Source organism: Narcine bancroftii, chromosome 8 (assembly GCF_036971445.1).
Source record: "Narcine bancroftii isolate sNarBan1 chromosome 8, sNarBan1.hap1, whole genome shotgun sequence".
NCBI classification, from domain to species: domain Eukaryota; kingdom Metazoa; phylum Chordata; class Chondrichthyes; order Torpediniformes; family Narcinidae; genus Narcine; species Narcine bancroftii.
Window position 1 is genome coordinate 46,509,880 of NC_091476.1, and position 11,040 is coordinate 46,520,919.

Genomic DNA, 11,040 nt, shown 5'->3' on the forward strand with positions numbered 1-11,040 from the left:
TTCCCCAACCAATCAACGACTCACCTTTCTCAACCAATTAAAACGTAATAGTTTATCGTCCAATCAGTGCGGGCTTTCAGACATCGGCGTCGCTGTGAGTGGAGGAGCCCCCGAGTAATGCGCGGGTGACGGCCAGCGATGGAGAATGAAGGTGAGCGAGGGACGAACAGGGGAGGGACGGGGCCGCGAGGGAGGGAAGGAGGGGCGGGGGTAGTGAGGCGAGGGAAAACAGGGGCTGAGGGCGGGTCAGAGAAGAGAGGGGCAGGGAAAGGGATGTGGACAGGGGAGGTGGAGGATGATCGGGAAAGTGAACCAAGCAAGAAACTGGGTGGGAGATGAGAGAGGACGGGGCAGGGGCGAACTGGGGAAGGGGGTGGTGGCGGTGAGGGAGGGGAGGGCTAGAATGAGGGGCAGAAGATGACTGGAAAAGTGAGGGGAAGGTGGTGGAGGTGGAAAATGGCAGGAAAAGTGAAGCAAGGATGAAACCAGGTAATGTGGTGCCTGTGGTACCACCAGGTTTTGGAATATTTTCTCCCTTCCACCACCAGATTCCTCAATTACACTCGTCAAGTTTTTAAAATCACCTGATTATACAAGTACAACCTGATTAAAAAAGCATTATTCATTCCTTGGTGAAAACTATGCAGACACCCAACCAGTCACAACACACGTACAGACAAACAATGCATATGAAGGACAAGTATTCAAACATACAAATAAATTTTGTCTCATGAATATGAGAGTCTCAGGTGGTTAGTGTGAGCAATTCCTTTAGTTGTTCAGGATTCTCACCACCCGTGCGAAGAAGCTGTTCCTCAGTCTGGTGGTGCTGACTCTGATGCTCCTGTACATCTTTTCCGATGGGAGCAGCTGAAAGATGCTGTGTGTAGGGTGGTAGAGGTCAGAAGCTCATTTAAAGACTCCTAATGTGCACATTATTCATTAGCGAATTTTTCTGTTTTGCAGTCAGTTGTTTACATTTATATCTTCGTCTACATTTCTCACTTTCATATATGTATCTTTTTTTCTTGAGGACAATGAACAATCAGTAGGAATTCTGCCTGGCCCACAGGAAGAATCTCAGGGTTGTATGTGATGTCATGTTTGTACTCTGACAATAAATCAGAACTTATAACAGCTGCTCCCTCTTTATCCCACCGTCTCCTGCCTCATCATGTCATAATTTACCCCCTCCCTAATTTAATATTTTGCAGGAGTACAGGCTTATTTTTACTCATGATTACTTTTAAAACTTATAGAATTATGATTGCCATTCTCAAAATGCTCTCCCACTGCATCTGGTCAGGCTAATTTTCCAATAAGGCCTCTACTGAAAGCTGCTTCCAGAAACCCTCCTGGACACACTTGACAAGTTCTGCCCCAGGATAGTGCTGTTCCAATTGGTTTGTGATGTTTAGAACCAAGTAAATTAATTTTATACAAATACTATTAATTATTTGGGGTTACAGAACAAACTTCACAGCATTTTTTGCCACCATATATGCAGGTGTCCTAAAGTTTGGCTCAATGATACTCCAGTCAAATTACCGTTCTGAGGAGTCAAAGAGACTGCAGAGCAACCTTAGATAGCTTTATAAAATCACGAGATGGTCAGTCTTTGTCCGAGGGTGTAATAGAGAAGGGGAATGTATTTAAAGGGAACCTGATAGGCATAATTTTTCACAGAGATGAGGAATGGAATGAGCTGCCAGAGGAAGGAGTAGAGGCAGGGACAGTTATCACACTTAAAATGCATTTAGTTAGACATTCAGTTAGCACCAGCAACATCAGTTCAAATCCGGCACTATGACGGAGTAGTTTGTGCGTTCTTCATGGAACTGCATAGGTTTCCTCCCATCCTCCAAAAAGAATAGGGTATGTAGGTTCATTGGTGTATTTAGGCAGAATGGACTCATAGGCCAGAAGGGCTTGTCACCATGCTGTATCTCCAAATTTTGAAAATAATGAGGTACATGGATCAGAAGGGTTTACAGGAATATGGGCCTAAAGCAGCTAATGGGACTAGCTGTGATAGATATAGTTGGCAAGGAGAAATTGGGCTGAACACCCTGTTTCTGATTCAGATGCAACCAATCTCACCATGTACGGCATGGTGCAGTTGTGGAATGCAATCCTGAGTTGGATGGTTTTGAACAAGTCGAGTTCTAGAAATACCTGCAGTCTGAAGATCACCTCTGTATTTCCTCTATCCTGATGCTCTGGGTAAACATTATAAATCAGTGTTGGTTAGGATATATACTCTACACTTCATTGAAATGCACAAAACAAATGTAAGGCAGAAACACTTTTATTAAAAACATTCACTGACAAATGTTGTGACTCTTGACAACTGAAAATACCAAATACACAAAAATGGAAATGTAGCAATATTTTTGGTGCATTTTGTCAAATATCAAAGGCAATTTTATCTCAAGATTCAATATCAGACAGTGAATATTTTACAATTTCAGTCCTAACTTTGATTCAGCATTCCATCACTGCATGCAAACAGAATAACCATTAAACATTGACTAAAGAAAAAAAAATCTGGAGAGTTAGTTTTCCAACTCTGAGTGACCTTTAGCTAATACATTCACAATACAGTACAATCTTGGGAACAAAGATAAACATTTCCAAACACTGCATAAATGATTGAACAGGAGGACACTAGTGGCTTCAGAGGTTCAAGTGTAACCAGGCCACACATCAACTCCTGAATTAGTACCAAAACTTTAACATTGTTTACTAGTCAATGAGCAGCTTTAAAATGATCAAATGTACAATAGTTCTGGTAAGGCCACTTGCATATTTAAGGTCAAAACATAAATTAACAATGTATCTGACAAACACAATCAATAGTACTGTCACCAAATCTTGTTGCCATCTCTTGTGAACGTTCACACTTAGGTAGGGTGCTGTTGTCAGATGAGAATTTACTGCCCATCTCAACTCTTATGAAGGGATAGGCCTGATTCTTGAACCACTGCATTTATACTTTCAGGTGATTTGATACAACCAAGTGACTTGCTCAGTTATTTCAAAGAATCAACCACCTCAAAGTTGGACCAGAGTCACATCCGTGTGCCCAGGCAAGAAGCTTTCCGTAAAGCTCATTAGTGAACCAAATGAGTTTGAATGTCATATCAACAGTTTTTTTTTTTAAAGTTTAAATTTACTGCATTGAGACTTGATTTGTCAATTTCTGTTATCAGTTTTGCTGCAGATCACTGAAAAACAAGATAACCAATGCAATCTCTATTCTCTTCCCAGCAAGCAACAATAACAGACCAGGCAAAATGGATTGAATTGACATTTAGTATGCATGTGGAAATTAATGGTTTTTTCATCCACTGAATAGTTTCAGCTCATGGATTCTAAAATCAAGAAGAAATAAATCTCTCCCTTATCTGGAATGGAAAGGTTCACAGAAAGAACTCAAGATCAGAAGATTCACCCCATATGTATGGAATGATTCATTTGTAGCCTATATGCATCCAATTCAGACACAATTTTTCTATTTCATCTTTAAGGCACTTTGATGTTTATTAAATCTAAACGTGAGCAGTCCAAGCACCGTCCAAATAGCCAATGTAAATTTTGATAAATTGATGAGGTTCCAATTTTACAAAGATTTTAAAAAAGTTAATGATACTGCAGGTTTCAAAATGCTATTTATTATTTCACCATAAAATGGCTTAGCATTTGATCTGGTTAACAAAGTTCTCAGGTTTATATCAATAAATAAAATTAGTGAATTGAGAAGGTTAAGTTATGCAATGCCATTATTTTGCTATCAACACAGAGGATTAATACTAGATTATGGAATAGTGAAGTACTGGGAATACTATTCTCCTGTAGAAAAATATTGCACCATTTATTTATATTATAATACATCCTAGTATTAAGATTTATTCCTCATTTGTTAGGATTAAACTGAGTGCCAGTTCAAACAATATTCTGACCGTCTTAGGGAGGTTAAAAAGCTTTCCATTGGCAAAAGATGCAAACAGATGAAAAACAAAACTTCCAAAAAGTGGACAGTGGTTATGATCTGAGGGTGAACTCGGATCAGTGCAATAAAAAGGCTTCAAAGGGAAACAATTTTTATAATTTCAAGGAGCAAGCAGGGGAATGGGCTAATGTGATTGCTCTATTCAGAGAGAGCACGTGGCCAATACAATAATGGCACAGTTCAATATATTTTCACTAAGTACGAGTTTTTCATTTGCAAATTAAATCGTTCACATTTCAGAAGATGAGTAAGAATGGGGTGGAATAATTCACCGATAAATCAGGTGGCATCTTAAAAATAAGGATATTTGATAATCGATTGTCAACTTACTGCTCCAAGAATGGTCTTATCTGTATCAATGCTTGTGGAGACCCTGTGCTGTCCCATGGAAATTTAGACACAGCGCAGAAAAGGGAAAGGAATTTTATGTCAGAAGATTGGCAATCAATAAGCACAAACTCTAAAGACATAAAGACAGCAAATCACAGGCTAGTTCACTCTTTAAAAAAAAATATAGGAGCCTGTCTCACTGGCTGAAAACTGGCACTAAGAAACAAAAGCCCAGCTATGATAGAAGAAATCTAACAGATTTGATTTGTAAATATCAAATGCAAAGTCTGCACATGAACCATGCCACCTGCATAAAAGGTAAAGCTTTGTCACAATGGTAAAGATGGTTGCCAATCAATAAAAAGCTAATTATTCCATTCAGGAAGCTAATGAATGAGTGTTATTTCATGGGCATGTGGATATAGGATTGACTAAAAGTGGGGGGAATATATTCAGTGCTAGGTCTATATGAACTACTAAGATGGCAGTGTAGTTAAACTCAAGTATTAATTCTGCAATTGACAACAAAATTGGTGTAGTGGACAGTGAAAAATTATGTACTTCAATTCCATCAGGGATCTGGATCGTTTGGGAAGACAAACCAAGTAGCCAATGAATTTAAATCTGACAAGTGTGAGGTATCAAACCAGGCTCGAACTTGCATAGTAAATAGCAAGGTCCTTGAAAGTGTTGTCAAAGAGACAGGTTCGTAGTTCCATGAAAGTGGCGACTCAGGTGGACAAGGTAGTGGAGGCACTTGGCAAACTTCCATTCAATGGTGAGACCATGTGGCATAGTGTGCAATTTTGCTCACCCAGGTGTAGGCAGAACATCAGCAAGTTGGAAGGGGTGCAGAGGAGATTCACCGGAAGGCCTGAGTTATAGGGAGAGGTTATAAATAGGCTGGGTCTTTATAAAATCATGAAAGGCATGATTTTAATGAAAGGTCAGTTTTTTCCCCTCCCCAGGGTAAACAATTCTAGAATGGAGGATATGGGTGTAAGGAGAGAATGAGATCTGAGGGACTACTTTTTCCAATCAGAGGTAGACCATACCTGTAATGAGTGACTAGAGGAAAACTGTGGAAGCAGGTTTAATTACAATATTCAAAGGACATTTCGATATGTTCTCAACTTGGATAGGAAATTATTGGCAGGACATGAAGCAAATGCAGAATAATGGGACTAAGGCACAATGACAACTTGGTGAGCATGGATCTATTCTGTACTGCATGACCTCTTGACTCTACAAAAATGCAGATGATACAAGAGGTAGAGTTATGGCAACAACTAGCTGGATTCAAAAGCAGCTTAACCCTGAAGTGAAGATAACTAATGTAGCAGCATCTTGTCAAAGACAAGTTGCACTCAATGGATTTGGAATAGTGATAAAAATTATGAACCATTTGTTCAGAGAAAACTTCCCTCTTTATACCATAATCTTAGAAGATTTGAAACCAAAAACAAGGAAACCTCATTATTCCATGCACAGTCCTCTTTGATGAATCAGTGCTCCTGTGCCATACAAGGCAAAGAAGGGCTTTCACATTGGGATGCCAGTATCCAACATCACTGACAAACTGGCACAAATGTGGACCACAAAGTTGAAGAGGTCAAGTTTGGGTGACTGCCCCAATACAATAACACATTTGATGAGTGACATCAAGGAACATCAATAAAATTAAATAAGCATTGAGAAAATATTACAATAACAAGTCACATACCGTATATTTCGGCATACAAGACCTTCAGATAAGACAGGTCCCAATTTCAGCCTGAATTTCATGGTTTTATCATTTTATCAGGTGTATAAGAACTCCCCAAAATGTGTGTTGACTGAGCAGCTGTCGCATTGACTGAGCTGTTGGGCGTGGCCAAAAGGTGGGTATTTTCATGGAGTCTCCAGCAAAACAAAGTATGAAGCAATATTTAAGTCATTAAAGCAGCTGTGCTGCTGTGAGTATACTTGACATAACTGAGAAGCTTGTAAGAGAGTAGAGAAAGAATAAAGATGTTTCTGTGGAATTTTTCTTAAAACAATGTTCAATGAGAAGAGGAACCATTCGTTGGACAGAGTTGGAAAATGGGTACTCGAACAGAGGCAAGAATGCTGCATCGTCACAAGAAATAAAATCAGAGCATGTGCACTGAAGTGGGCAAGGTCAAACCCAGAACACAGAGATTTGAAAGATAGGCTGATGCAGCCACTTCATGAATGGAAAAATCTGATAATGTGACAAAAAAACAAAAAAATTGCTCAGAAACAACCGAAGGATCTCGATCATAAAGTTGTCAGTTTTCAACAGTTTATTATGCATCAGGGGAAGAAACACCAGTTTCCATTGTCACATTTGGAAACATGGATGAATCACCCATGAATTTTAACATGATAGTCAATAAAATGGTGGAATGTAAAGGTGAGAAAACTGCAAACCAGACCAGGTTTACAGTGGCGTTATCATGCAGGGACAGTAGTACAAAGTTAAAACCCATGGTCACCTTCAAGCGTAAAATTAAAGCTGAAATGAAATTCCCATCAGGTGTTTTTGTACATTTTCATGAAAAAGGATGGATGAAAGCAGTGTGAAACTATGGATAAACAATGTGTGGAAGAGGTGGCCTGACAGTTATATGCAAGGAATAGAGTTTGTTGATCAAGGATATGTTTTGCAGTCATTTAACTGAGAACACTAAAAATAGATGAGAACTAAATAATACTATGATGTTATACCAGGTGGGTTGACTTCTCTATTGCAACCACAAGACGTCTGCTTGAACAAGCCATTTAAAGATAATGTACGAAGAATGGAATGGAATAATTGGATGTCAAGTACTGACAAAAGGCAGGGCAATGCCTGCTGCATCATTTGATGTTCTGTGTGACTTTTGTGATCAAAGCACGGGATAAAATCTTTCAAAAATTGCACTATCTCTAGTGCAATGAATAGTACTGAAGATAATTTATTGTGGGACACTGATGATGAAGCAGAAGCCACCTCATCAGATTCAGATGTGACCCATATGATGACAGTGTAAGCAGTGAGACTCTGGGTGTGCTTGCCAAGTTCTTTGCCTCAGACGATGAAGCTAGTGATTTTGAAGGATTTTAGATTTTTTTTAAAGAAAACAATAAAAATTTCTTTCTAATATACTGGTAGCTTAAAAATTTATTGTAGGGTGGGGGTCTGAGTGGGTATTGGAACCAATCGAGTGGTATTTTGAGTAGAATTTTAAGGTTACGTTTTTTTATCTGGTCTATATAACGACCCCCATTTTTGGGTGCTTCAAGGGTTATTTTATATGCCAAAATATACTGTAATCACACAAAGATATTCATTCCAACCTCACAACAGTACTCTCAACATGCCAAACTGATCTATTAGCTAAATTGTATTTAAGTAACAACACAGGAAAATGGTGTACGGTAGTATTTGGCATACTTGCCTTTATCACTCAGGCCATTGAGTATCATGTTACAACTGTACAAGATGTTGGAGATACCACAGGGAGTATTATATAAAGTTGTGTATTTCTCGGAAATATCAATTAGCTGGAAAAGGCACAGAAAAGATTCACAAGGGTGTGACTGGGACTGAGGACTGAAGGAGACAGGAGAGGCTCACCCTGGAGAGTCGGAGGCTGAGAGGTAACCTTCTTGAAGTTTATAAAATAATGAGGGGCACAGATATTTTATTCCCAGGGAAGTCTAAAACTAGAGGGCATAGCTTTAAGGTGAGAGGGGGAAGATTTAAAGGGGATCTTCCAAAGGGTTGATATTACTTTTTGTACTGAAAAAGCCCTAATGACCAAATTCATGGCTTTGTGGCCAAGCTTATGGATGATACAAAGGTAGCTGGAGGTTCAGGAATTATTGAAGAAGTTGGGAGTCTGTAGGACTTGGATAGGTTGGGAGAATGGGTAAAGTGGTAAATTTATGGTCATGCACTTTTGGAGAAGGAATAAAGTAGGAGACGATTTTCAAAATGAGGAAAGAATTCAGAAAGCAGAGGTCCAGAGAGCCATAATTTATTTGAATGGCAGAGCAGACTTGATGGGCTGACTGGCTCAATGCTGGTCCAAGACATTGTTTTGGAGCGATTTTCTCAGTAGTCACTAGGCACATGGAACAAGCTGACAGAGTGCAAGAAGTAGGAACAATTACAATACTTGAAAGGCATTTGGACATGTTCAAGGACAGGAGTGACTTAATGGAACATGGACCAAATGCAGGCAAACGGGACTAGCTCATGTAGGCAACTTGGTTGATATGGATGAGTTGGGAAGAAAGGCTGTTTCTCTACTATATACCTAAAACCAGGAACAAGATGAAATACTGTACTCTCCGTTTGTCTCAAGGAATACAGCTCATAAAACAAGCAGCTCAACACCAGTTCCCACCCTAAGCATTCATTGCTGTACAGTTTCTACCAACCCCACTGCAGTTACTTTAACAATGTCTCTTAAACCCACAACCTCCCCCAAGGAATTCAAGCACAATGGAACACCATCACCTCATGCAGGTTTCTTTCCATTTGGATGTAGAAATACACCACCAATTGTCACTGGGTCTAAATTCTGGAACCACGGAAGCACTCACCTGAAGAAATGCAGTATGTTAAAGCAGTTGTTCACCTTGCCATGGGAATTTAGGAGTGGACAATAAATGCTAACCATGCCAATGTTAGCTAGATTTCCGTATAATTTGCAGCAACTAAGGATGAATTCTTGATGAAAGCATTATAAAAATATCAGCAAATATTTCCACAAAATCTAAGACTCAGTAATTGATGTGTTCACCTCTCAATATTTCATACAAGTCCTATGATGGGATAGTATACATGGGATGAAGGGCCACTTCCTATGTGGTGGTGTTCTATGAACATAAAAGCTTTAAATTTCTCCATTGCAGTGGGAATGCAGCAGCCAAAAATCAACACAATTATTACTAATCCTACCAAACTCTGGTTTTCAGATCAAATACTGAACATAGCATTCATTGCCATTCAATGCAAGTACTGCTCTGTGCCATACTGATAGAGTCTCTCAGCTCCAGTGAAGAAGGTTCAATCCTGACTTTCATTGTCCCTTGTGTGGAGACTGCTTGTTCTCCTTTTGACTGAGTATTGCCCCCACATTCAAGGGAATTCGAGAAAGCAACATGAGGTAGATCAGGCAGGAAGGATGATAGAAAAACCTGAGAGGATATGAGAACTGATCTCATGAAAGATCAACGCAACTATCTATGTGAGAAGCCACTGCAGATGAGTGCAGTTTTGAATGAATGTTTCTCATCAGTCTTCACAGAAGATGATAGCCAAAGAATGGAAGCAAATGTGTTGCAATGTCCTGGACCAGTTATAAAGCACCAGGATGGAGGTATCAGCAGCCTTGGAGTGTGTTAAGGTGGACAAACTTCCAGGGCTAGTCCAGTCAGACCTCATGAAATGCTCTGGGGGGGGAAAAAAACCCTTGCAGATACATTATCATTTTTGCTCTTGGCTGTGGTGCCAGAACAATGGGGGATGTCTAGTGTTGGACTGTTGTTTAAAAAAGACATCTAGGACAAGCCAGAGAACTGCAGGCCAGTGAGCTGGATGTCAGTCGTGTTGAAAGCTGCTGGAAGGGATGAGGGACAGGAGCTACCAGCATTTGGATAAGCAGGGACTGATTCGAGCCATCAGCATGGCTTGATACATGTGAGATTAGGTCCCAAAATCAGTTTTTCTTTGAAGAGGTGACAAAAGGGTGGATGAGGCAGGGCAGAGGATAATGAATATATTGACTTTAGCAAGGCTTTTGATGAAATCCTGCAAAAGCAGTCAAGTCTCAAAGATTAAATCACATGGGTTCCATGGCGAACTGGCCAACTGAAGCTGGAAGGAGAGGGCTGTTTTTCCGAATGGAGGCCTTTGACCAGTGGTGTGCCTCAGGGGTCAATACTGGGTCTACTGTTGTTAGTTACATGAATACTTGTCTGGCAATGTAAGAACATCCAAGCTTACAAGAAGGCAGAAGTGCTAGAGGAATTCTCATCATGCAGCATTTAGGGCCCGATCCCTTCATCAGGAAGGTGTTATTTATCTGTTTATCCAATCTTACAACAGGATCCAGATCAGATGGGAAGGTGGGCCAAGTGGCCTATCCCATTTGACTCTGACCACTGTGAAGTCAAACTACGGTAGTAGTTGCACAGTAAATGGGAGGCCCTTGGATAGCATCATAGAAGGACCAAGGGGGTTTCAACTGTACAGTTCCCTGAAAGAGATAACTCAGGTGGTACGCTTGCCTTGCCTGATAGGATAATGTATACAAAATTGGGACCTCATGACACAGCTGTACAAGGCTGGTGAGGGAGTACCATTTGTAGCTCTTGAAAGGATATCAACAAGTTGAGGGGAAGGGGCAGAGAAGATTTGCCAGGACAGGAGAGCTCGAGTTACGGGAGAGGTTGGATCTTTATGCCTGTAACTTAGCAGGTGGAGGGGCGACATTTCAGGTTCATGGATAAAATGGAATATTAAGTATTTTTTCCAAGGAAATAATTCTAAACTGGAGGGTAAGGGTTTAAAGTGAGACAGATTTAAAAGGCAATTAAGGGGCAACTTTTTCCACTTAGAGAATGGTCTCTTTCTGGAACAAGCTGACAATAAAAGTTACAGAATATACAATTGACATTGAAAATATATTTGGACAAAAAAG

The 11,040-nt window shown here is 40.0% G+C and overlaps 1 long non-coding RNA gene across 1 annotated transcript; it reads left to right on the plus strand.

The window, feature by feature from the left end:
• Positions 1-69: 69 nt before the first annotated feature.
• LOC138740651 (uncharacterized) lies at positions 70-3,768 on the plus strand. The gene is made up of 3 exons (XR_011343094.1): positions 70-151; positions 3,002-3,089; positions 3,271-3,768. It is a non-coding gene; the product is annotated as an uncharacterized lncRNA (long non-coding RNA).
• Positions 3,769-11,040: the final 7,272 nt, after the last annotated feature.